A 21,846-nucleotide genomic window follows, 5' to 3' on the forward strand; every position below is an offset into this window, starting at 1 on the left:
CTTGGGAAGAGGCCTGCTGGCAGGATGGCAAGGAATGTCGGTGCCCAGCTGGGACCTGCTGGGCAGTGTGCCTGGCTTGTGGCTGTCTTTCCCATTGATTCTGTCTTCCTGGCCACTTTGCCATCTGACCCCATAGTTGACCACGCTGCTGCAAGCCAGAGCGTGCCCCCTGATGCCACTGCTGGGAGCCCAGTGCCGGGAACTCTCTGGTATTGCCCTCCTTCAGTATCGGGGAAACCGTGGTTGGAGCCCATACCGACTGTTGCTGGGTGGTTCCAAGGCTGGGTGGCGTCGGGGCTGTCGGGTCGTTCTGATGACAAGCCTTCTGCCATTGCTGCACCATCACAGGACAGCTCCGGTTCCAAGCATGGTGCCTCTTTTAGCAATTGGCGTACTTGGGCTCTGGCCAAAGGGCTTTGCCGGTTGGCTGTTTGAGGATTGCAATGCAGCCCTTTGAGTCGTGTGCCTTGCTGCACACACCACACTTCTTCTCTCACTGGCAGGTGGCTGCAATATGATTGAACCCCTGACAGTTGAAGCATTGTACTGGGCCCGACAGGTATGGTTGGGTCTTGAATCTTCCCCAGACTCCGAGGTCCAGGTGCGTGGGAAGTGGACCTTTGTAGTGGATCAGCACCTGGCGGGTGGGCACCTTGTTCACTGTTGCAGTGAGTCACTCTGCCTTGACAATATTGGGCACTTCCAAAATGGGGTCCAGTGGGAGGGGCACAGGGACGTGTAAGAGCACCCCCTTGTACACCTTCTCCGAAGCAACCAGTTCCACCATGCTGGGATGTGTCACAACCAGCCCCTTCAAATCCTCATAAGAATCTTCGTCCCGAGGAATGACCAGAACCTCGTTCCTGAGAGTGAACTCGCAGTGGAACTTGAGGCAGGGTAGATCTTCCAGATACCTTACAAACCCGTAATCGGGAACCTTAAATTTGTTGAGGCCCTGGTTGCTTGTGCCCGAGCTGAGTGGGAATTCCTCCTTCCACGTGGAGTCAGCCAGTCCCCGTCCACTGTGGAGGCCGGAGCAACTGGGGTAGGGACCTGGGATGGCTCTATCCTTGCCAGTTGAGGAGCTACAGCCTCCTGGCTTCCTCCCACGATCCCTATGGCCATCTGGGGGTGCAAGTCTCCTTGGGTAGCGGCTGCCGACGGATCTAATGGCAGATTGGCAGATACAGTAGTCTCCACTGCATCCTTGGCCTTCTTGGTGGGGGCTCCCACCTGCCCCACGTCGTCCTCCAACTCGTCCCCGCATTCCAAGGAACGTTCACGCCGCTCTCCTGGGTCTGTCATGGTGACTGTAGGTGTGGGGACAGAGCCAGCAGCAGAACTGCTGCCTGTGACCTCACAGCCGCCCACACTGGGTGCAGAGCTGTGAGGCACAGTGCCCCAGTCGGGGCCCGTAGCCACCCTCTCGTGGCTCACTGCTCTGAAGCACTGAACACAGTCCAAGGACCACTAGAAACGTCGCCAATCTGTGCGTAAATTAACACATATATTCCAAGCGGACACAACACACTCTCTGTCCTATCTTCTTTCCACACCGGTGTTCCGTGATCGATGTCGATGACGTCTCCGCGATAGGACGCCCTGGTGTTGAACGTAGACAACCAGTGTAAAGAGACACGTCCAATGTTTCTACCCTCGCTGAAAATCGAACCCGGACTTTCGTGTGTAACGAAAACTTTAGCCACCAGTCCACGGGGCAACATGCATTATAATAGGTATTGTACACATACATTACTATGTATGATAATTGTACTTAGTATACCTGTATCTAAATAAACTTTCTGACTTTTTATAATAGTTTAGTTAACCTTTACGACTGACAGAAAACTTACCAAAACAGAGACGATAATTGTAAATTATAAATTATCAACTAATCAGGAATATTACAATTTTTCTCTTTAAGATAAAAAATAATATTATTAAGAGTAGCAAATTACATAAATATTTTAAAAAAATATTTAAGATTATTAAAAACTTTATATACAATAAGCGCTATTATTATTATTCTCGTATAAAAACTAAGCTTCCTCACATTCTGGAAAATTTTATTAATATTTTCGTCTTTAGCTTATAGTATTTTTTTAGGGAATTTTTAATTCCTTTTCTACACGACAGCAAATAATGAATTTAGAAACAACTCACTCAGAAGTGTTCAAGAAATGGCAAAGTATTTTATCCACAGTGTTATATTGCAGACCATTCTGGAGAAATACCCTGACTTTGCTAGCTGTAAATAAAGCATTACCACATGTGTGCATGTGTGTGTGTGTGTGTGTGTGTGTGTGTGTGAGTATGAGTGTGTGTGTATGAGTGTGTGTGTGTATGAGTGTGTGCATGTGTGTGTATGAGTTTGTGTGTGTGTGTATGAATTTGTATGTGTGTGTGTGTGTGTGTGTGAGAGAGAGAGAGAGACTCAACAATCAATATTTGCACCAATAACTCACTACAGTTGTGACCGGGTGTGGAAGTGTGAATTGCTCATTACTCTAAAATTTGTTCATGATTGTAGCCATGTATAAACGTAAGTAACCATTCTTACAGTATTCATTACCTTTGTAACTTGTGAGCTCATTACCTTTGTAACTTGTGAGTTCATTACCTTGTACCTAGTTCAGCCATCAAAACTTTGGAGCCCGGTCCCTGGACCCATTGTGTACCTCTGTAATCTGTAAATACCTTTGTAACTTGTCATGATTGTGACTAGACCTACCTGGAGTTCATTACCTTTGTAAATTGTGAGTTCATTACCTTTGTAAATTGTGAATTCATTACCTCTGTAACTTGCTCAGCTATCAAAACTTTGAGGCCCAGTCCCTGGACCCATTATGTACCTCAGTAATCTTTTGACTACCGCCCACAGGATGGGTATGGGGTGCATAATAAACATATTAAACTAACTAACAGCAAATATTATAATTACATATAGTCACGGGTGACCCGTGGACTGACTGGTAATGCTCTTGCTTCACACACGGAGGGCCCGGGTTCGATTCCCGGCGGGGTAGAAATATTTCGACTTCTTTCTTTACATGTGTTCACCTAGCAGTAAGTAGGTACCTGGGTGTTAGTGGACTGGTGTGGGTGGCATCCTGGGTGTTAGTGGACTGGTGTGGGTGGCATCCTGGGTGTTAGTGGACTGGTGTGGTTCACATCCAGGGTGTTAGTGGACTGGTGTGGGTGGCATCCTGGGTGTTAGTGGACTGGTGTGGGTGGCATCCTGGGTGTTAGTGGACTGGTGTGGGTGGCATCCTGGGTGTTAGTGGACTCGTGTGGGGTCACATCCTGGGTGTTAGTGGACTGGTGTGGGTGGCATCCTGGGTGCTAGTGGACTCGTGTGGGTCACATCCTGGGTGTTAGTGGACTGGTGTGGGTGGCATCCTGGGTGTTAGTGGACTGGTGTGGGTCACATCCTGGGTGTTAGTGGATTGGTGTGGGTGGCATCCTGGGTGTTAGTGGACTGGTGTGGGTGGCATCCTGGGAGTTAGTGGACTGGTGTGGGTGGCATCCTGGGTGTTAGTGGACTGGTGTGGGTGGCATCCTGGGTATTAGTGTATCATGTGGGAGTTCGATACGTGGATAGGGTAAAGTAATACTCACGTAGGCTGGTAGTACGTATAATTACAGATAATGTGGGGAGCGCCCAAGCAGCCTGCCTATCTCCTTGCTCACTCTCGTATCACTAACTGGCTGCCCACAGTACCCATATGTGAGGGGGTCTTTGAATACTGCTGTGGTCAGCACAATATGAATAGAGACAGTGACTCAGGCAGAGACGGTTGGTAGTGAGTCAACTACTGGTACACTGGTTACTGGTAACTGGTTACTACTACTGAGAGCTCGGCGACGCTAACGTATGTCGTCCCGACATACAACGAATACAAACTAGAGATGGCAGGTGTACGGCTTGGGCTGATTCTATACAATGTCAAAGTACACAACAATTAAACATTATAACATACATAAGTAGAACATTGGAATGGAAGCTTATGTAACTGAAACTGTAATGCAATACAAGGTATAATATAGCACAACTCATCGAATGAAACTCAACGTTGGGATTACACAGTGGAAGTGATAAAAAAAATTTGATCGATCGATCTGTATTCATGTGATGTACGGATTCTGAGGAAGGAATATATACAAAGAAAGAGTGTTTAACAGAAAGGCAGATTCGGTGCACTCAAATCTAGACTGTTAACTCTCAGAACTCGAAGAGAACGTGAACACAAAAAAAAATTCTTGAATACTGATAAGTTGATACTGTAATTATTCATCTATACAGGTTATTTACATTTAACCCCAACTCTGCTAGGGTGAGATTGACATATGCAGAATGAGTGTCATCTCTGAGAGGATCAAACTCTGTAGCATTGGCTAACTCATGCTGTATTTGAGGCAAATCTGAATTGGATGTTACAAATGATACTTGAGGATTTCTCAATACCTGTCGTGTACGTAGGGAATAACGACATTCAGGTTGATCGTCTGACTGAATATCAGAGGAAGAGAGTACAGGATCAGGAGGATTGTCAGAGTCTGTCACATTAGTCTGGGTTGGAACATCATTATCATCACATACTAACTTCATATGATCTAAATGCGATTCTTTATACTGACCAGTACTAATTTCTCTAACCTTATACTTATTACCAGTGATATGTTCAACTACTCGATAAGGACCAACAAACTTTTGATCAAGCTTTGGCATTGCAGACGTTTTGTTAAAGTTAATCAGCATAACTCTCGAACCTACTTTGATTTTGGATGGCTTTGCTCAAGTGTTTGCGACTCTTGTAAATTCTGCTGTTGATTTATGAAGTGTTTCACGGATTCTTCTAAAAACACTTTGAGCTAAGCTGGTACGAGTTGCTATGAAATCATCAGGGTTGTAATTTGGTTTCGGATTAGAATATAACAACTCATAAGGCAAACGTTTATCTACACCGTACAATGCATAATGTGGAGTGTCACCTATAGAAACATTGTAAGCAGAATTTATAGCACACTGCACATCAGGTATAACTTCATCCCAAGTTTCACTGTTGGGATTGATAGTGGCTCTCAAGACATCAAGTACTTTCTTATTGGTTCGTTCCGCTAACCCATTGCTGGCAGGATGATGAGGAACAATGGTGGATTTAGAGATCTTGTACAAGGTACACAAATTTTCAAGAATCTCATTACAGAATTCACCTCCATTATCTGTTACTAGGGACTTAGGGGTGGTATGCCTGCAGATAATGCGTTCTTTAAATGCTTTAGCTACTGTCTCGGCAGTCTTATCTGCAATAGGAACTAACTCACAATATCTGGTGAAATGGTCTACCATAACACACAGATGTTTGTTGCCTTGGAGGGAACATTGGAAATTAGTTAACAAATCTAGCGCAACTCTTTCCCACGGTTCGCTAGTAGTTGGATATACTTGGATTGGATTAGGACCATTAGCATTACCTTTATGTTGCATGCAGACACTACATTTCTTAACATACTCAGAAATATCAGTTGCTATACGAGGCCAAAAGTATTTCAATCTGGCTTGTTTTACTGAACGATCCATACCAGGGTGTGCAACACCTGGTACATCATGAACTAGCTGTGGCTACATTCACTAGTGACTGTGGAATTACTAACTGGTATACTCTTCTGCTAGGAGTACCCAACTCGGCTGTTCGATACAGTAATTCTTGGTTCATGACAAAGTCACTGATGGGTGCTGGTGGCTTCACAGTCAGAATAAGATCTTCCTGGAGCAGGAATCGAATCACACCAGGCCACATGGGATCTGTTCGTTGAGCATTCTTTACATCTTCAGCACTAAATGGAGGGTCTGCAGTTACTATACTAACATGTCGCGATAAGGCATCTGCGACTACATTTGACTTGCCAGGTAAATGCTCAAAGGTGGGATTGAACTCTTGGATAGTCAAGGTCCATCTGGCTAACCTTCCAGTAGGTTGTTTGTTCTGGAATAAAGGTATCAGTGGAGCATGGTCTATCAAGACATGAACAGAGTACTGATAAGTCTCGGAAGTGCTTTAAAGACCATACTATTGCTAAAGCTTCTTGCTCAGTTACTGTATAATTACGTTCAGCTTTCGTAAGGACTCGGCTAGCAAATGCAACTGCGTTGTACTTGCCATCGGTCTTCTGAGCTAGTACGGCACCTATGCCAATTGAACTAGCATCAGTTGTCAGATAGAAGGGCTTAGAAAAATCTGGAAATTTCAAAATTGGAGCAGATGTTAGCTTTTCTTTTAGAGTTTGGAATGCTCTTTCTTGACGGAAGGTCCAAACAAAAGGAGCATCTTTCTTAAGCAACTCAGTTAGAGGAGCAGCTATGGAAGAAAAATTGGCAATGAAAGATCTATAAAAACCTGCTAAGCCCACAAAGGATCTTACGGCATCAGCAGTTTTGGGTGTTGGAAAATTTAGTACTGCAGTTACTTTACTTTGGTCAGTCGTAACCCCTCTAGGAGTGACTACGTGACCAAGAAACTTAATTTCTGATCTGAAAAATTGACATTTAGACAGTTTGATCTTTAAATTGGCTTCTTCAAGCTTACCAAGTACTACATCAAGTCTTTTCAAGTGTGTATCCACGTCTTTAGACATGACGATTACGTCATCTAAGTACACCATAAGTGCATTACCTATGAGACCTCTAAAGATATTAGTCATGAGCCTTGAGAACGTGATAGGGGAAGATCGTAATCCAAACGCCATACGGAGGAAGTGATAATGACCTGTAGGAGTGGAGAATGCAGTTAGCTCTTGGCTGTCCTCGTGAAGAGGGACTTGCCAAAACCCTTGTAACAAATCCAGGGTTGAAAAGACTTTGTTATCTCCGATGTTACGTAAAAGATCACCCAGTACAGGAAGTGGGAAGCGATCTGGAATGGTTTTCGCATTTAACTTCCTAAAGTCAATTACTGGGCGCCAAGTACCATCCTTCTTAGGTACTAGGATCAAGGGTGCATTCCAAGGTGAATTGCTAGGTGCAATAACTCCATCATCAAGCATTTGATTGATCAATTCTTCTGCGACAGCAACTTGTGAATGAGGCATTCTGTACACAGGTATGTAGATAGGTCTAGTACCAGGTTCAAGTGGAATACGATGGGACAAGTTCGTTATACCCATCTTCTCACCTGGTAAGGCAATGGCTTTACGACGTTTGTTCAACAGAGTCAACAAACGCTTGACTTCATCTGGGAAGTCAGTGGGAGCTAAGTCTTTCTCCTCAACTGGTGGAACAGATTGATCCAGTGAAGTGGATGAGGTCTCCCCGGCAGAAATAGCACCGACCCACTGGTCAGGTGACAACTCATCCTCTACCTGAACAGGGTAAGGATAGTGAACAAGGTCAACAAGATTGGTATTTGCTCTGAGGCGAACACTGTGACCAGAAGTGTTGGCTAGGAAGAAATGGATCTTACTATCTCTTACAACATGTAAGGATGGTTCAACAAATAGGCCTTTTACTTTGCAAGAATCACTGTCAACTAGGACGTTATCACCATCTGGAACACTAGGAACAACTACAGACACTCTAGTGAGGGCACTAGCTGCGACAGAAACGTCTTTCTGCAGACGGCATGTGACATCAACAAGAGATGGCATTACTAGTTGCAAGTAATTGTTTTCCGACAAGGTTTCCCCTGTGGAGAAACTACTACTTGAACTAGCAGACATTGCAGGGATAGGCTCAGCACTCAAGGTAGTCAGAGCGTCCTCGGACACTTGAGGTAACTGGACACTATCTTGCAAGTCTGAAGTTGCAGGAACACAGACAGAAGTGACAGGATCATCAGTGCCTGACCGCTTGGGTATGCTACTGGAAAATGCACTGGCCTGTAAGGACTTAATTCGAGTGTCATACTCTGCGGCAGTATGGCAGATCTCGGATCCAAGCTGGTAACCCCAGAATGGAACGATCAAGTCGTCAATTTGGGCATGCCATCGATAAGGGTCGAGCACAATGCGTAAGTCTCGCATGGAAGCAAAGCCCAGTAGAAGGTCAGCAGGGAAAGTAATCTGGTCGACAACAAGGAAGGAAGCAGTGAAGTCTCTACCTTGGATAGAAAAAGTTAGGGAAGTCCGACCTCGGACACGCAGGTTCTACGAGAAGGACATGTCGTAACTGCTTATCCTTAAACAAACTAGACCTAATAATATTGACTTGCGCACCAGAGTCCATGAACAAATGAATGGGCGCATTATGAACAGATGCTTGCACTATAGGGCCTATGGTTGCATTGGAAGTTATGTGCAAACAAAAAGGTGGATTGTCATCAGAAAATCTACTTCATCCCCAAAATCATCTATGTCAGAGACATGTGAAGCAACATCATCAGCAGGATTGTCATTCTCGAGACTGCTTAAGGCTTCAAAGGAATTGTGAACGGGGATGGTGTACTCATTATCACCTACTGTCACCATGGGATGGTTTGACTAGGGCGCTCGAATTCCCCCAAATTGGAAGAATGAGCCTGGTTCTGGTTAGTTTGAGAATTGGAAGAATTAGCCTGGTTCTGGTTATTTTGAGAACCACGATATCTGTTTCCTCTACGGGTTCTGCGGTTGGAACGGCCACAGAAAGACCTAGAGTACTGAAGGTTATAGAGGGGTACTCATCATCAGTACGACGTCTCTTAGGGTAACTATCAGGACAATTAATTGCAATATGGCCACGGAAACCACAGTTGTAACAAGTTCGCCGACTATGGTTACTGAATGTACTATGAATACTATGAGGTTTATAACGACTCTGTACACTGGTTCTTGGTGATCGCGGAGATGGTTGATGACCACGATTTGTCTCTGTGGCGCAAACAAGAGGTGGTGCAGACTGAGGCATATGTGTGACATTACTTTTGATACATGGGAAAGTACCCTGGGGGCACAAGGAATGTACATGATTTAAGGCTGTAAGTGGTTCCATCGTCACAGTTGGAGGATGAGCCTCATAAGCACACACAGAAGCAGGCGGCATTAGTTCTTTGATTGCTCCAAAAGCTGCTATTTTAGCAAACGGTTCTGTGAATGGTTTAACCTCTTCAGGGAGAAAAGCTGAGGACTGGACAGCATTGATAAATGATGATAAAAGTTTGTCTAATCTAACAGCAAATGCACTCAACGATTCATTACTCATGGGTGTAGCATTCACTAGTTCCATAAGAACGACATATGGATCAGCTGTTTTTACTGGGACAAGGAAAGAACGAATCAGTTCCTCATATTGTGACCACTTAGTAAGATTCCTGAAGTCACGCATATCAAGGAGATCAACAACGTGAACAGCAGCAGGGGATCGATGAAGAGCTTCTTTAGCAAGTCTGATAAGACTTTCCTCTGAAGGAGGACCTTCAACTAGAGCACCAGCACGAGAACGAATGGCCGCAAACCATGCTTCAAGACTATGTACATGGCCATTGAATAAAGGTAACACATCAAGGGAATCACGAGTATAACTATAGTATCTCGGTGTCTGGGTCGGTCTGTCAGTCGCTAAGGAACTGTGAGGACTGATGACAGGGGCAACAGTAGCCTGAGAGGTCTGAGTGTTGACATTCACTAAATGCAAGAAAAATGTCTCTAAACAGAAAATTATCACTGAAGTCTGTAGTAGTCGACGGTGATGACTGGTGACGAAGAAGGTTGTCCTGCGCGGTGATGACGCCGACACTCACACTGTCGTTGTGAAGAAATGCGCTTTCTCGGTGAACTCACATAATTGGCTTTATCGTTGGCGCTCAGCTACATCTCTTGACCAATTATGTGAGCCAAAACAGTATTAGGACCTGGTACAAGGGTGCAAACAACCACAGGTAGATGAGGTGGGTGGCTGGTGGTGGGTGGTTGGTGGTGGGTGGTGTGAGTAGAATGGTGGTGGGTGTGACTCTCGCTGGCGCTCTGGCGCGCACTCCACTCACTACCCACGAAGGTGGCTTGATAAGCCACTATGCCACAGGGATGGTGAAGACCACTCTTAGCATCCAACTGGCATCCAACTGGGAGCACAAAGCGATATAGACAATACTTCAGAGGAACTTGGCTTACTTTTTACTGCATGGCTTACTTCTCTCTCTCAGCTGGGTTAGAAGCTGGGTTGGCTGACTGGCTTAACCCACGAGAATGGCTGACTGGAAGACGTGTAACAATGCACACAGCACGGAGGAGCAGGTGGATGACAGGAGACAGGCTGGATGACAGGCTGACTGGCATTCACTTCCACAGTCTGGCTTACTGACTGGCTTAATTGCAAAATCCGGGTCAACCCCTCGGAGATTGAAGCAATTAGCACACGAACTAAGCCAGGAAGCTTGAAAAAACGGCTGCAACAGGCTTGCAGGCTGGAGGTTGTGAAGGGGAGCGAGGAGCTGGTGGGTGAGACGGTTCACCTTTGACCCTGCCGGCTACTCACAAACAGTCTTCTAACGTCTTGAATTACCCGTAAAAACTTAAATCCACGCTTCACACCGGTGCCACCATTTATCATGTGGGAGTTCGATACATGGATAGGGTAAAGTAATACTCACGTAGGCTGGTAGTACGTGTAATTACAGATAATGTGGGGAGCGCCCAAACAGCCTGCCTATCTCCTTGCTCACTCTCGTATCACTAACTGGCCGCCCACAGTACCCATATGTGAGGGGGTCTTTGAATACTGCTGTGGTCAGCACAATATGAATACAGACAGTGACTCAGGCAGAGACGGTTGGTAGTGAGTCAACTACTGGTACACTGGTTACTGGTAACTGGTTACTACTACTGAGAAGTGGACTGGTGTGGGTTACATCCTGGGTGTTAGTGGACTGGTGTGGGTGGCATCCTGGGTGTTAGTGGACTGGTGTGGGTCACATCCTGGGTGTTAGTGGACTGGTGTGGGTGGCATCCTGGGTGTTAGTGGACTGGTGTGGGTGGCATCCTGGGTGTTAGTGGACTGGTGTGGGTGGCATCCTGGGTGTTAGTGGACTGGTGTGGGTGGCATCCTGGGTGTTAGTGGACTAGTGTGGGTGGCATCCTGGGTGTTAGTGGACTGGTGTGGGTGGCATCCTGGGTGTTAGTGGACTAGTGTGGGTGGCATCCTGGGTGTTAGTGGACTGGTGTGGGTGGCATCCTGGGTGTTAGTGGACTGGTGTGGGTGGCATCCTGGGTGTTAGTGGACTGGTGTGGGTGGCATCCTGGGGACAAGATTGAAGACCACAATGGAAATAAGCAAGACAGTCCTGGATGATGTACTGACTTTCTTGGGTTATCCTGGGTGGCTAACACTCCCTACCCTGGGTTATCCTGGGTGGCTAACACACCCTACCCTGGGTTACCCTGGGTGGCTAACACTCCCTACCCTGGGTTATCCTGGGTGGCTAACACTCCCTACCCTGGGTTATCCTGGGTGGCTAACACTCCCTACCCTGGGTTATCCTGGGTGGCTAACACTCCCTACTCTGGGTTATCCTGGGTGGCTAACACTCCTTACCCTGGGTTATCCTGGGTAGCTAACACTGCCTACCCTGGGTTATCCTGGGTGGCTAACACTCCCTACCCTGGGTTATCCTGGGTGGCTAACACTCCCTACCCTGGGTTATCCTGGGTGGCTAACACTCCCTACCCTGGGTTATCCTGGGTGGCTAACACTCCCTACTCTGGGTTATCCTGGGTGGATAACACTCCTTACCCTGGGTTATCCTGGGTGGCTAACACTCCCTACCCTGGGTTATCCTGGGTGGCTAACACTCCCTACCCTGGGTTATCCTGGGTGGCTAACACTCCCTACCCTGGGTTATCCTGGGTGGCTAACACTCCCTACCCTGGGTTATCCTGGGTGGCTAACACTCCCTACCCTGGGTTATCCTGGGTGGCTAACACTCCCTACCCTGGGTTATCCTGGGTGGCTAACACTCCCTACCTTGGGTTATCCTGGGTGGCTAACACTCCCTACCCTGGGTTATCCTGGGTGGCTAACACTCCCTACCCTGGGTTATCCTGGGTGGCTAACACTCCCTACTCTGGGTTATCCTGGGTGGATAACACTCCTTACCCTGGGTTATCCTGGGTGGCTAACACTCCCTACCCTGGGTTATCCTGGGTGGCTAACACTCCCTACCCTGGGTTATCCTGGGTGGCTAACACTCCCTACTCTGGGTTATCCTGGGTGGCTAACACTCCTTACCCTGGGTTATCCTGGGTGGCTAACATTCCCTACCCTGGGTTATCCTGGGTGGCTAACTCTCCCTACCCTGGGTTATCCTGGGTGGCTAACACTCCCTACCCTGGGTTATCCTGGGTGGCTAACGCTCCCTATCCTGGGTTATCATGGGTGGCTAACACTCCCTACCCTGGGTTATCATGGGTGGCTAACACTCCCTACCCTGGGTTATCCTGGGTGGCTAACACTCCCTACCCTGGGTTATCCTGGGTGGCTAACACTCCCTACCCTGGGTTATCCTGGGTGGCTAACTCTCTCTACCCTGGGTTATCCTGGGTGGCTAACACTCCCTACCCTGGGTTATCCTGGGTGGCTAACACTCCCTACCCTGGGTTATCCTGGGTGGCTAACATTCCCTACCCTGGGTTATCCTGGGTGGCTAAAACTCCCTACCCTGGGTGGCTAACACTCCCTACCCTGGGTTATTCTGGGTGGCTAACACTCCCTACCCTGGGTTATCCTGGGTGGCTAACACTCCCTACCCTGGGTTATCCTGGGTGGCTAACACTCCCTACCCTGGGTTATCCTGGGTGGCTAACACTCCCTACCCTGGGTTATACTGGGTGGCTAACACTCCCTACCCAGGGTTATCCTGGGTGGCTAACACTCCCTACCCTGGGTTATCCTGGGTGGCTAACACTCCCTACCCTGGGTTATCCTGGGTGGCTAACACTCCCTACCCTGGGTTATCCTGGGTGGCTAACACTCCCTACCCTGGATTATCCTGGGTGGCTAACACTCCCTACCCTGGGTTATCCTGGGTGGCTAACACTCCCTACCCTAGGTTATCCTGGGTGGCTAACTCTCCCTACCCTGGGTTATCCTGGGTGGCTAACACTCCCTACCCTGGGTTATCCTGGGTGGCTAACACTCCCTACCCTGGGTTATCCTGGGTGGCTAACACTCCCTTCTCTGGGTTATCCTGGGTGGCTAACACTCCCTACTCTGGGTTATCCTGGGTGGCTAACATTCCCTACCCTGGGTTATCCTGGGTTTACCTGGAGTTTACCTGGAGAGAGTTTCGGGGGTCAACGCCCCCGCGGCCCGGTCCGTGACCAGGCCTCCTGGTGGATCAGCGCCTGATCAACCAGGCTGTTGCTGCTGGCTGCACGCAAACCAACGTATGAGCCACAGCCCGGCTGATCAGGAACTGACTTTAGGTGCTTGTCCAGTGCCAGCTTGAAGACTGCCAGGGGTCTGTTGGTAATCCCCCTTATGTGTGCTGGGAGGCAGTTGAACAGTCTCGGGCCCCTGACACTTATTGTATGGTCTCTTAACGTGCTAGTGACACCCCTGCTTTTCATTGGGGGGATGGTGCATCGTCTGCCAAGTCTTTTGCTTTCGTAGTGAGTGATTTTCGTGTGCAAGTTCGGTACTAGTCCCTCTAGGATTTTCCAGGTGTATATAATCATGTATCTCTCCCTCCTGCGTTCCAGGGAATACAGGTTTAGAAACCTCAAGCGCTCCCAGTAATTGAGGTGTTTTATCTCCGTTATGCGCGCCGTGAAAGTTCTCTGTACATTTTCTAGGTCGGCAATTTCACCTGCCTTGAAAGGTGCTGTTAGAGTGCAGCAATATTCCAGCCTAGATAGAACAAGTGACCTGAAGAGTGTCATCATGGGCTTGGCCTCCCTAGTTTTGAAGGTTCTCATTATCCATCCTGTCATTTTCCTAGCAGATGTGATTGATACAATGTTATGGTCCTTGAAGGTGAGATCCTCCGACATAATCACTCCCAGGTCTTTGACGTTGGTGTTTCGCTCTATTTTGTGGCTCTATTGGGTGGCTAACACTCCCTACCCTGGGTTATCCTGCATGCCATAAACATCATCTTTGATGCCGTGGCCAACCTGAAGAAGCAAAGGAACCTGGCCCTTATTGCCACCAGGGACGTACACGAGGCCTTTGACAGCCTTTGGCATGACGCTCTCATTTACAAACTCGTAGACCTCCCTGATCACAACTGGACCTTCCTCAGGCTCATCTACAACTTCTTAACAGGAAGAAGAATCATGACCACCTTCCATGGAATTGAATCAAATCCCTTCACACCATCAGCAGGAGTGCCCCAAGGTTCTCGCCTCAGCCCCGTCCTCTTCAACATATAAGTCAACGACCTCCCCCAACCTGAACATACCGACACCATCATCACCCAATTTGCAGACGATGTCGTCCATGTTGTCTCCTCTACCCCTACAGCTGGTGCAAATAAACACAGGAGAGCAATTGAGAAAATGAATGAAGAACTAAATAGAACAGCCAGGTGGGAGAAGAAATGGAGAATCATAACCAACCCCAGACAAAGTCCTCATCAGCACCATCGGATGCTTGCCATCAACCTTAGAAGACAAAGGGGGCATCTCCATCAGAGGCACCAGAATTGCTATTAGGAATCCAAACAAGATCCTAGGATACGGGATCGACAGATTACTCAACTCTACATCCCACATAACCAAAAAAGTAAACCTAGCAAAAGCCTACCTTGGCCAACTTTATCGATTCAAAGCAGCTCCTCCCCACATCAAACTACACCTGTACAAGATGATGATCAGATCTCTGCTGGAATACCCCTTTGCACCCTTGTCGCTCACAACCAAAATCATCATGCTAAAACTCCAGAGTCCAAAACAAAGCCCTCCGCTTCATCACTGGCACCAGACTCAGACAGAATCAGGACCGATGACCTACACATACAACAGAGAATCCCTGCAATCAATGTCCGGTTAGATAAACTCACGAAGAGACAACTATATGATATGCAGGAACTCTATGTGCCTGACAGAGAGAATCCCCCCCCACCATTGAACACGACCGACTATACCATTACCACCCCTCCCCACAGAGCCCAAAGAATGATCCTCCAACAAAGAGTTCGACGCTTCATCCACAAGGAGAACTTCCCTCGACCGAAAATCTTAAGCGACCTCCCCGCAGAAGATGAATGGATACCACCAGAACCATTCTATGTCCAGTAACACGGGCTAGCGCTCCCCATCTCCGGGTGACCCACTTCTATCAATCAACACCTCATTCGCTGCCTGACCACGGTAGAGTGCGGTAGTGCTCTGCACCCCTCTGCTGTTTGTAGGCGAGCGCCCTTGTCAGTTACCTGGCTGCAGTGGTGTGAAGTGGTGCTGTCACACCTCGGCTAACAACTTAGGTGCACTGTGATTGTCAAGATGGCGGTTAGTCTGAGACGAAGGATAAATACTGTAGGCATTGAGCTACTTAAAGGAACGATAACGCCCAGTTCTGCACAAGTCTTATTACCAAAGATCATCCGGGAGACATATGGCGTACAAGATAGTGACTTGTATGGTGTAGCATTGAACGGAGGACAGCGAATTTTCGTCAAACTGCTATCAGCAACGGTTTACGAATCGTTAGTCACCAGGTTTCAGGACGTGAGTCTTAACGTCACACCAGCTGTCACTGTAAGAATGATAGATGTTTCACGGTATTATACGTGGATCAAGTTACGCAACGTTCCCTTTGAGGCAGACGAGGCGGATATAAGGAAAGTTTTGAGAAGTATGGGACGGTGCATTATGCTCAACATGGTACGTGGGCGGCAGGAGCCTATGCTGGTTTTCCAGAGGGTTCTTTCAACCTCAAAATGACTTTGAGGCACCCAATACCATCCTATGTTTATCTACAAGATTTCAGGACGCAGGTAATGGTAATGTACCCAGGACAACGACGTACGTGCCGCCTATGTGGTGAGTATGATCACATAGTGGCGACCTGTGACAAGCGAAGACATGTGCCTGGACCTGTGGTGGACCTCGCAGCCCCTGCTTCAAAGGTGGCAGGTGAGGAACAAACATCGGATGGAGGGCGTGGTGTTTTGTGGAGCGAGATAGTGGATCGGGCACACAGGACTGGCGGTGAGTTGGAGTCCCGCCCCCAACTGCCTGATCAGGTGTCGTCTCCTGTGGATAAGGAGGAGCAGAATGTACAAGAGAAGGTTCTTGAGATTGAGGAGGAATTGGTGGAGGTGTTGAAGACTTTGTCACCACCAGAGAGGGACGTTACATCTGAGCGTGGTGTCATTGGAGAATCGTCGCTTCCAGAAAGTCTGAGACATGATAATTTGGGATGTGATGGTGGTTTGGAGTCGTCCATTGAATCATTAAACCATTCTCAGGTGGAGGTGGAGGTTCATCGAGAGGTAACATCTGACCAAGACATGTGTAACATGACTGTCACGAGAAAGAGGGCGGCTACATCAGATTCTGATGACGTCCTTACGCCTGCACAAAGGCCTGGGAAACAGACTGAGGTGAAGTGTGAAGGTAGTGGTGTAGGTGGTGGTAGCCATGATAGGAGGCACCGGAAGAAGGGGGGAGGGAAAGAGAGCACTCTGAAGGTGTCGAACGTAAATTCAAGCTCTGGAGTTGTAAAGAGTGATGAGAGGAAGCAGGGGTGGAAACTTTAATAGGCCTTAGGTGTATGTCTGTAAATGTTAATGGGTTATGTAGCGGTATGAAGAGAGATTAGTTTCGTAATTTTCTGAATAAATCTAGAGTGGATGTTGTGTTCCTGCAGGAGCACAATTTCAAAGAGGGTAGGGTGTTGGAGGTGGCAGGATTTCGAGTAGTTATCCTGCCATCTCCCCGTCTAAAAGGTGGTGTCGGAATTTTAATAAGGGAGACAAGCCCGTTTGTTGTGCAGAGAAGCGAGGGAGGAGGGGGAGGGAGGGTGTTGCGTGTGGATGGGTGGTGGATGGGTAAGCGTGTGTCTTTTGTGAGTGTGTATGCGCCGGCAGAAAATAACATAAAGGTAAAGAATGATTTTGTGTGTGAGGATCTTGTGTTTTTCTTATGTGCACTGCCAGAGGTGGCGATAGTTGGTGGGGACTGATGTGGACCCAAGAGGGGCTGGATATATGTCTGTGGCTCTTAGGGATTTATTAAGGGATGTTAGGTTACGTGATGCCTTTGGGGGGCGGTGTGGGAGACTGAATATACGTTTGTTAGGAGTGGATATGCTGCGAGACTAGATAGAGTGTACCTTTCTCAGGGAGTGGATGTGAAATCTTTCAGTACTGTTGAGGCTACAATGTCAGATCATAGGGCAGTGGTGGTGGAGGTTGGGTGGGGGACGCTCGCGGACATATATAGAAGTTATTGGAAATTAAATATAAGTGTGTTAGGTGATGAGGAGGGGTTGGAGGGGTTTTCAGTCCTATGGAGGGAGCTTAGTGTGGAAGAACAGGGAGTGGATGACATTGTGACATGGTGGGATAATGTCGCAAAGGAAAGGATTAGAAAGTTTTATGTGAGAGAGGGAAAACGTATTAATAATTTAAAATATGGACTGGCTAACTATTTAGAGGATAGGTTAAGAGGTTACTATGGGAGGGGGGTGGGTGGGAATAATTTTCCTATGGATGAAATAGCTGAAATAAAGGGAAGGTTGAGGGTGTTGCAAAATGAAAGGTTTCAAGCTGTAAGGATGCAGGCAGGGGTGGAGGAAGTGCTTTGGGGCGACAAGCCGTCAGCGTGTGTTTTGCGGCATCAAAAGCAAAGGCAGGCGGTGACAGCTATACCATGTTTAGAGGTAACGGAGATGGTTGGGAATTATAGAGTAGGGCAGGAGATACGAACCACGAAGGGGATGTGTGCGTATGCGGAGGCTTGGTACGAGAAGTACTGGAACAGTGGGGGGTGGGTGACGGGGCGTGGGACAAGGTGTGTACGTATGTGACATGTAATTTAGGAAATAGTGATCGAAAGGCTTTAGGTGGGACTATTATGGCAGAGGAAATAGAGAATGCGTTAAGGGGAATGAGGAAGGGGAAAGCTCCCGGTATTGACGGTCTCCCAGTAGAATTTTATTTACAACATTGGGCGTTGATAAAGGAATTTATAGTTAGGTTATTTAATAGTATGAAGGAGAAGGGTAAGTTGGGGGAGAAGCAGGAAACAGCAGTTGTAGTGTTGGTCCCGAAGGTCAAGGGGCAGCCCACCCTTCGGGAGTACCGAGCCATATCACTGATGTGTGCAGACTATAAGGTGTTTGCAAAAATTTTAGGTAATAGGTTCAAATGTGTTGTGGAGAGGGTGGTGTCAAAATCTCAGTTTGGGTTGCCGGGAAGGTCGAGATTGAAGGACATGGGATACTGGAAGCTAAGGGTGGGGGTGGAGGGGCGGCTTTGTTGGCTCTAGATTGGCAGGGAGCATATGATAGAGTGGAAAGGGGAGCTTTGCAGGTTGTACTTAGGAGACAGGGTTTTGGGGAGGAAATAGTCGAGTGGGTTAATACGTTGTACAAGGGGGCGAAAATGAGGATACAGATTAATGGGTGTATGGGGAGGGAAATTGCAATGGGAAGAGGCCTTAGACAGGGATGCCCCATGTCCCAAATATTGTTTGCGTGTTTCCAGGACCCCTTTTATAGAATGGTTGACCGTAGCTTATGTAAGCCATGTGAGGGAAGTGTGGGGGGTGGGAGGGCCTGGCCGGGGTTAATTGGATATGTTGACGACACCACTGTTCTCATTCGTGAAGGGATGTCAATGGGAGTGTTGGACGAGGTGGTGCAATTATTTGGAAGTGCCACGGGTATGCAGGTAAATAGTGCGAAGTCAAGGTGCATGGGGTTGGGTTCTTGGGTGGGGGGTGTGGGGGGGAGATGTAATGTTGTTAAAGAATGGGCGGTGTCTTTAAAGATTTGTGGTATTATTTATAGGGAAGACATGGTTGCGGCGCGGGAGGAAAACTCGGATAGGTTATTGGAAAGGATCGTGGGGCGTCTAGGTGTTCTGAGACCCCAGCACCTAACTCTGGTACAGCGAGTGATAGTCGTGAACATTTTATTGTATAGTAAGGTTTGGCATGTTGCAGCTGTGTTTCCAATTACAGGGACAGCGATTGCGGGGATACTAAGATGGGTGTACAAATTTTTGTGGGGTTCACGTTGTGATTGGTTACGGAGGGAAGTTGTAATGTTACCTGTAAGTCAGGGTGGGTTGGGGTTGTTGGATTTGAGACGGAGGGCTAAATGTGTGTTTATTAAATGGGAAGTGTTGCGTGAGGGTGTGAACGCGGGGCGTTTGGGAAGGATACACGACAGGCTGGGTATGTGGTATCGAGGAATGGAGTTGAGGGAATGTGAAATAGTTTTGAGGGCTGTGATGTTGGTTAGGGAACTGAGAAAGGTTCGTATAAGGGTTTTGTGTAGGTTACTTGTAGGTAGGTGCGTTGTCCCAGTTGAGGGTTTGTTCCCCATGTATGCGTGGAAGAGTATTTGGTTTAGATTTAGTAAAATGAAGTTAAACCCTCGGGCGCGTGAGGTGATGTTTCGTTTTCTGCATGGGATCCTTCCGTCTGGTGAGATATTACGAAACAGACAGGTTGTAGAGGGTGGGGGGTGTGGTATCTGTGGAGGGGATGAGACAGTGTTCCATGTAGTTTACTTTTGTGAAGGGTTAGAGGAGGTTAGGTGCTGGTTAAGTAGGTTGGTACAGAGGGTGGGGGGCCGTGGGGTGTCGGTTTTGTGTGCTCTAAGTCTAGATATGGGTGGGTTAGACGAGGGTGTCATAAGAGCTTTAGATTATATCATGGTAGATTATATATATATGTCGTGGGTGATGAGGGGGAGAGGGGATAGTGAAGAGCGAAGGAAGGTTCTTGCGGTAACGTTCTATCGTTCTATCGTACGATGTGTCGTAACAGAAATTTGTATGGGAGGAGGTGGGATCAGGCTTTCTCAGAGGGGTATAGAATGCTAACGTTAGGAATTCTCGTAAATCTGTGATTGAAAATGAGTGAGTGAAGGGGTTTTCATAGGTTGGAGGGAGTCAGGGGGTCACAGCGGGCTCGCCTCCTTGGGGGGGGGAATGGTTTCCTGGTTTTCATTGAGACTTTATGGCAGCCAAGTGTGGATGTAGAGCTCAAGGTCTCGTTATGTTAGATATAACACTTTTCAGAATGTAGATATAATATAGTAGATTTTTTATGTATAATTATGATGTGTATCAGTCTTGTATGACACGATTCTTGAGTAATAAGTTCTTTGCGACATGAAGTGTGTTTTAGTTTGTATTTATGTTACGTGCTGGGTTTTTGCTTGATGAGATATACTTATATACTGTTTTGCTTTGTGCATACAGTGCATCTGATTAATGTGATTTTGTGAAAATTTTTGTGTGTACGTGTGGGTGTGTGTGTGTGGATGTGGGTGTGTGGGTGTGGGTGTGTGTGTGTGTATATATATATAAATATATATCCCTTTCTATTGTATTGAGCCTTTGTCATGGGTCAGACGTTATGTAATAATTTATATATGCATGATTGATTCTTTTTAAAGTTTATAATTATGGTCTGTACCCTGATACCGGTTTGGTGTTCATGCTAAGTTCTTGATTTTAAGTTTTAGTCTGTATGGTATTACCTGGAGTTTACCTGGAGAGAGTTTCGGGGGTCAACGCCCCCGCGGCCCGGTCTGTGACCAGGCCTCCTGGTGGATCAGCGCCTGATCAACCAGGCTGTTGCTGCTGGCTGCACGCAAACCAACGTACGAGCCACAGCCCGGCTGATCAGGAACTGACTTTAGGTGCTTGTCCAGTGCCAGCTTGAAGACTGCCAGGGGTCTGTTGGTAATCCCCCTTATGTGTGCTGGGAGGCAGTTGAACAGTCTCGGTCCCCTGACACTTATTGTATGGTCTCTTAACGTGCTAGTGACACCCCTAGACAGTTTAGTGACGTAGTCCATTTGTGTCTGAGATTATGTATATGGGTTTATTGTAACAGTATAGCGCTTCAGTTATTGTGTTCTAAGCTGTATTATTTTTCTGTATATTCGTATGTTGGTATATGTAAAGCTGTATTGTTAGGGATACGTATGTAGATTTTCTAGTAAGATTATGATGTTAGGTTTTGGTTTTTTGATTAATGTGAAGTATGGGATTTAACTGATATAACTTCTTTGTATATTTCATGTTCAAGTGTATTGAACCTTTGTCAGATGTCATTTATATGTACAATTTATATATATGCAAGGTTTTGTATATATGTCAATTCATGACCATGTGACATGTAATTTTTTTTTAGCTATGTTCTTGCTGTAAGTTTTTGTATACACAAATGTTACATAGAATATCTTGCGAGCATGTAGGTACAATCTGTTTGTCAGTTAATTTGATTAGGATCCATACTGTATTTTGGCAGCAATATTTTATGTTACAACTGTATTGGTTTGATTAGGAATAAAAAAACTGTAAAAAAAAAAAAAATAATGATTATTATAAAAGGAGGGTTTGTAGGTTATGTATATGGTTGTGGGTTATGTATATGGTTGTGGGTTATGTATATGGTTGTGGGTTATGTATATGGTTGTGGGTTATGTATATGGTTGTGGGTTATGTATATGGTTGTGGGTTATGTATATGGTTGTGGGTTATGTATATGGTTGTGGGTTATGTATATGGTTGTGGGTTATGTATATGGTTGTGGGTTATGTATATGGTTGTAATATGGCCATGATCTATGGTGTTCTTAAAATGTACCGGGATTGTGTACTAGAGGTTTTGTAATATCTAGTATGGTTTTTAATTTTATACTCTTATACATTATTGTATTTGTTCTATGTTTTAAATAAAAATATATAAA

Source organism: Cherax quadricarinatus, chromosome 89 (assembly GCF_038502225.1).
Source record: "Cherax quadricarinatus isolate ZL_2023a chromosome 89, ASM3850222v1, whole genome shotgun sequence".
In the NCBI taxonomy this organism is placed as follows: Eukaryota; Metazoa; Arthropoda; class Malacostraca; order Decapoda; family Parastacidae; genus Cherax; species Cherax quadricarinatus.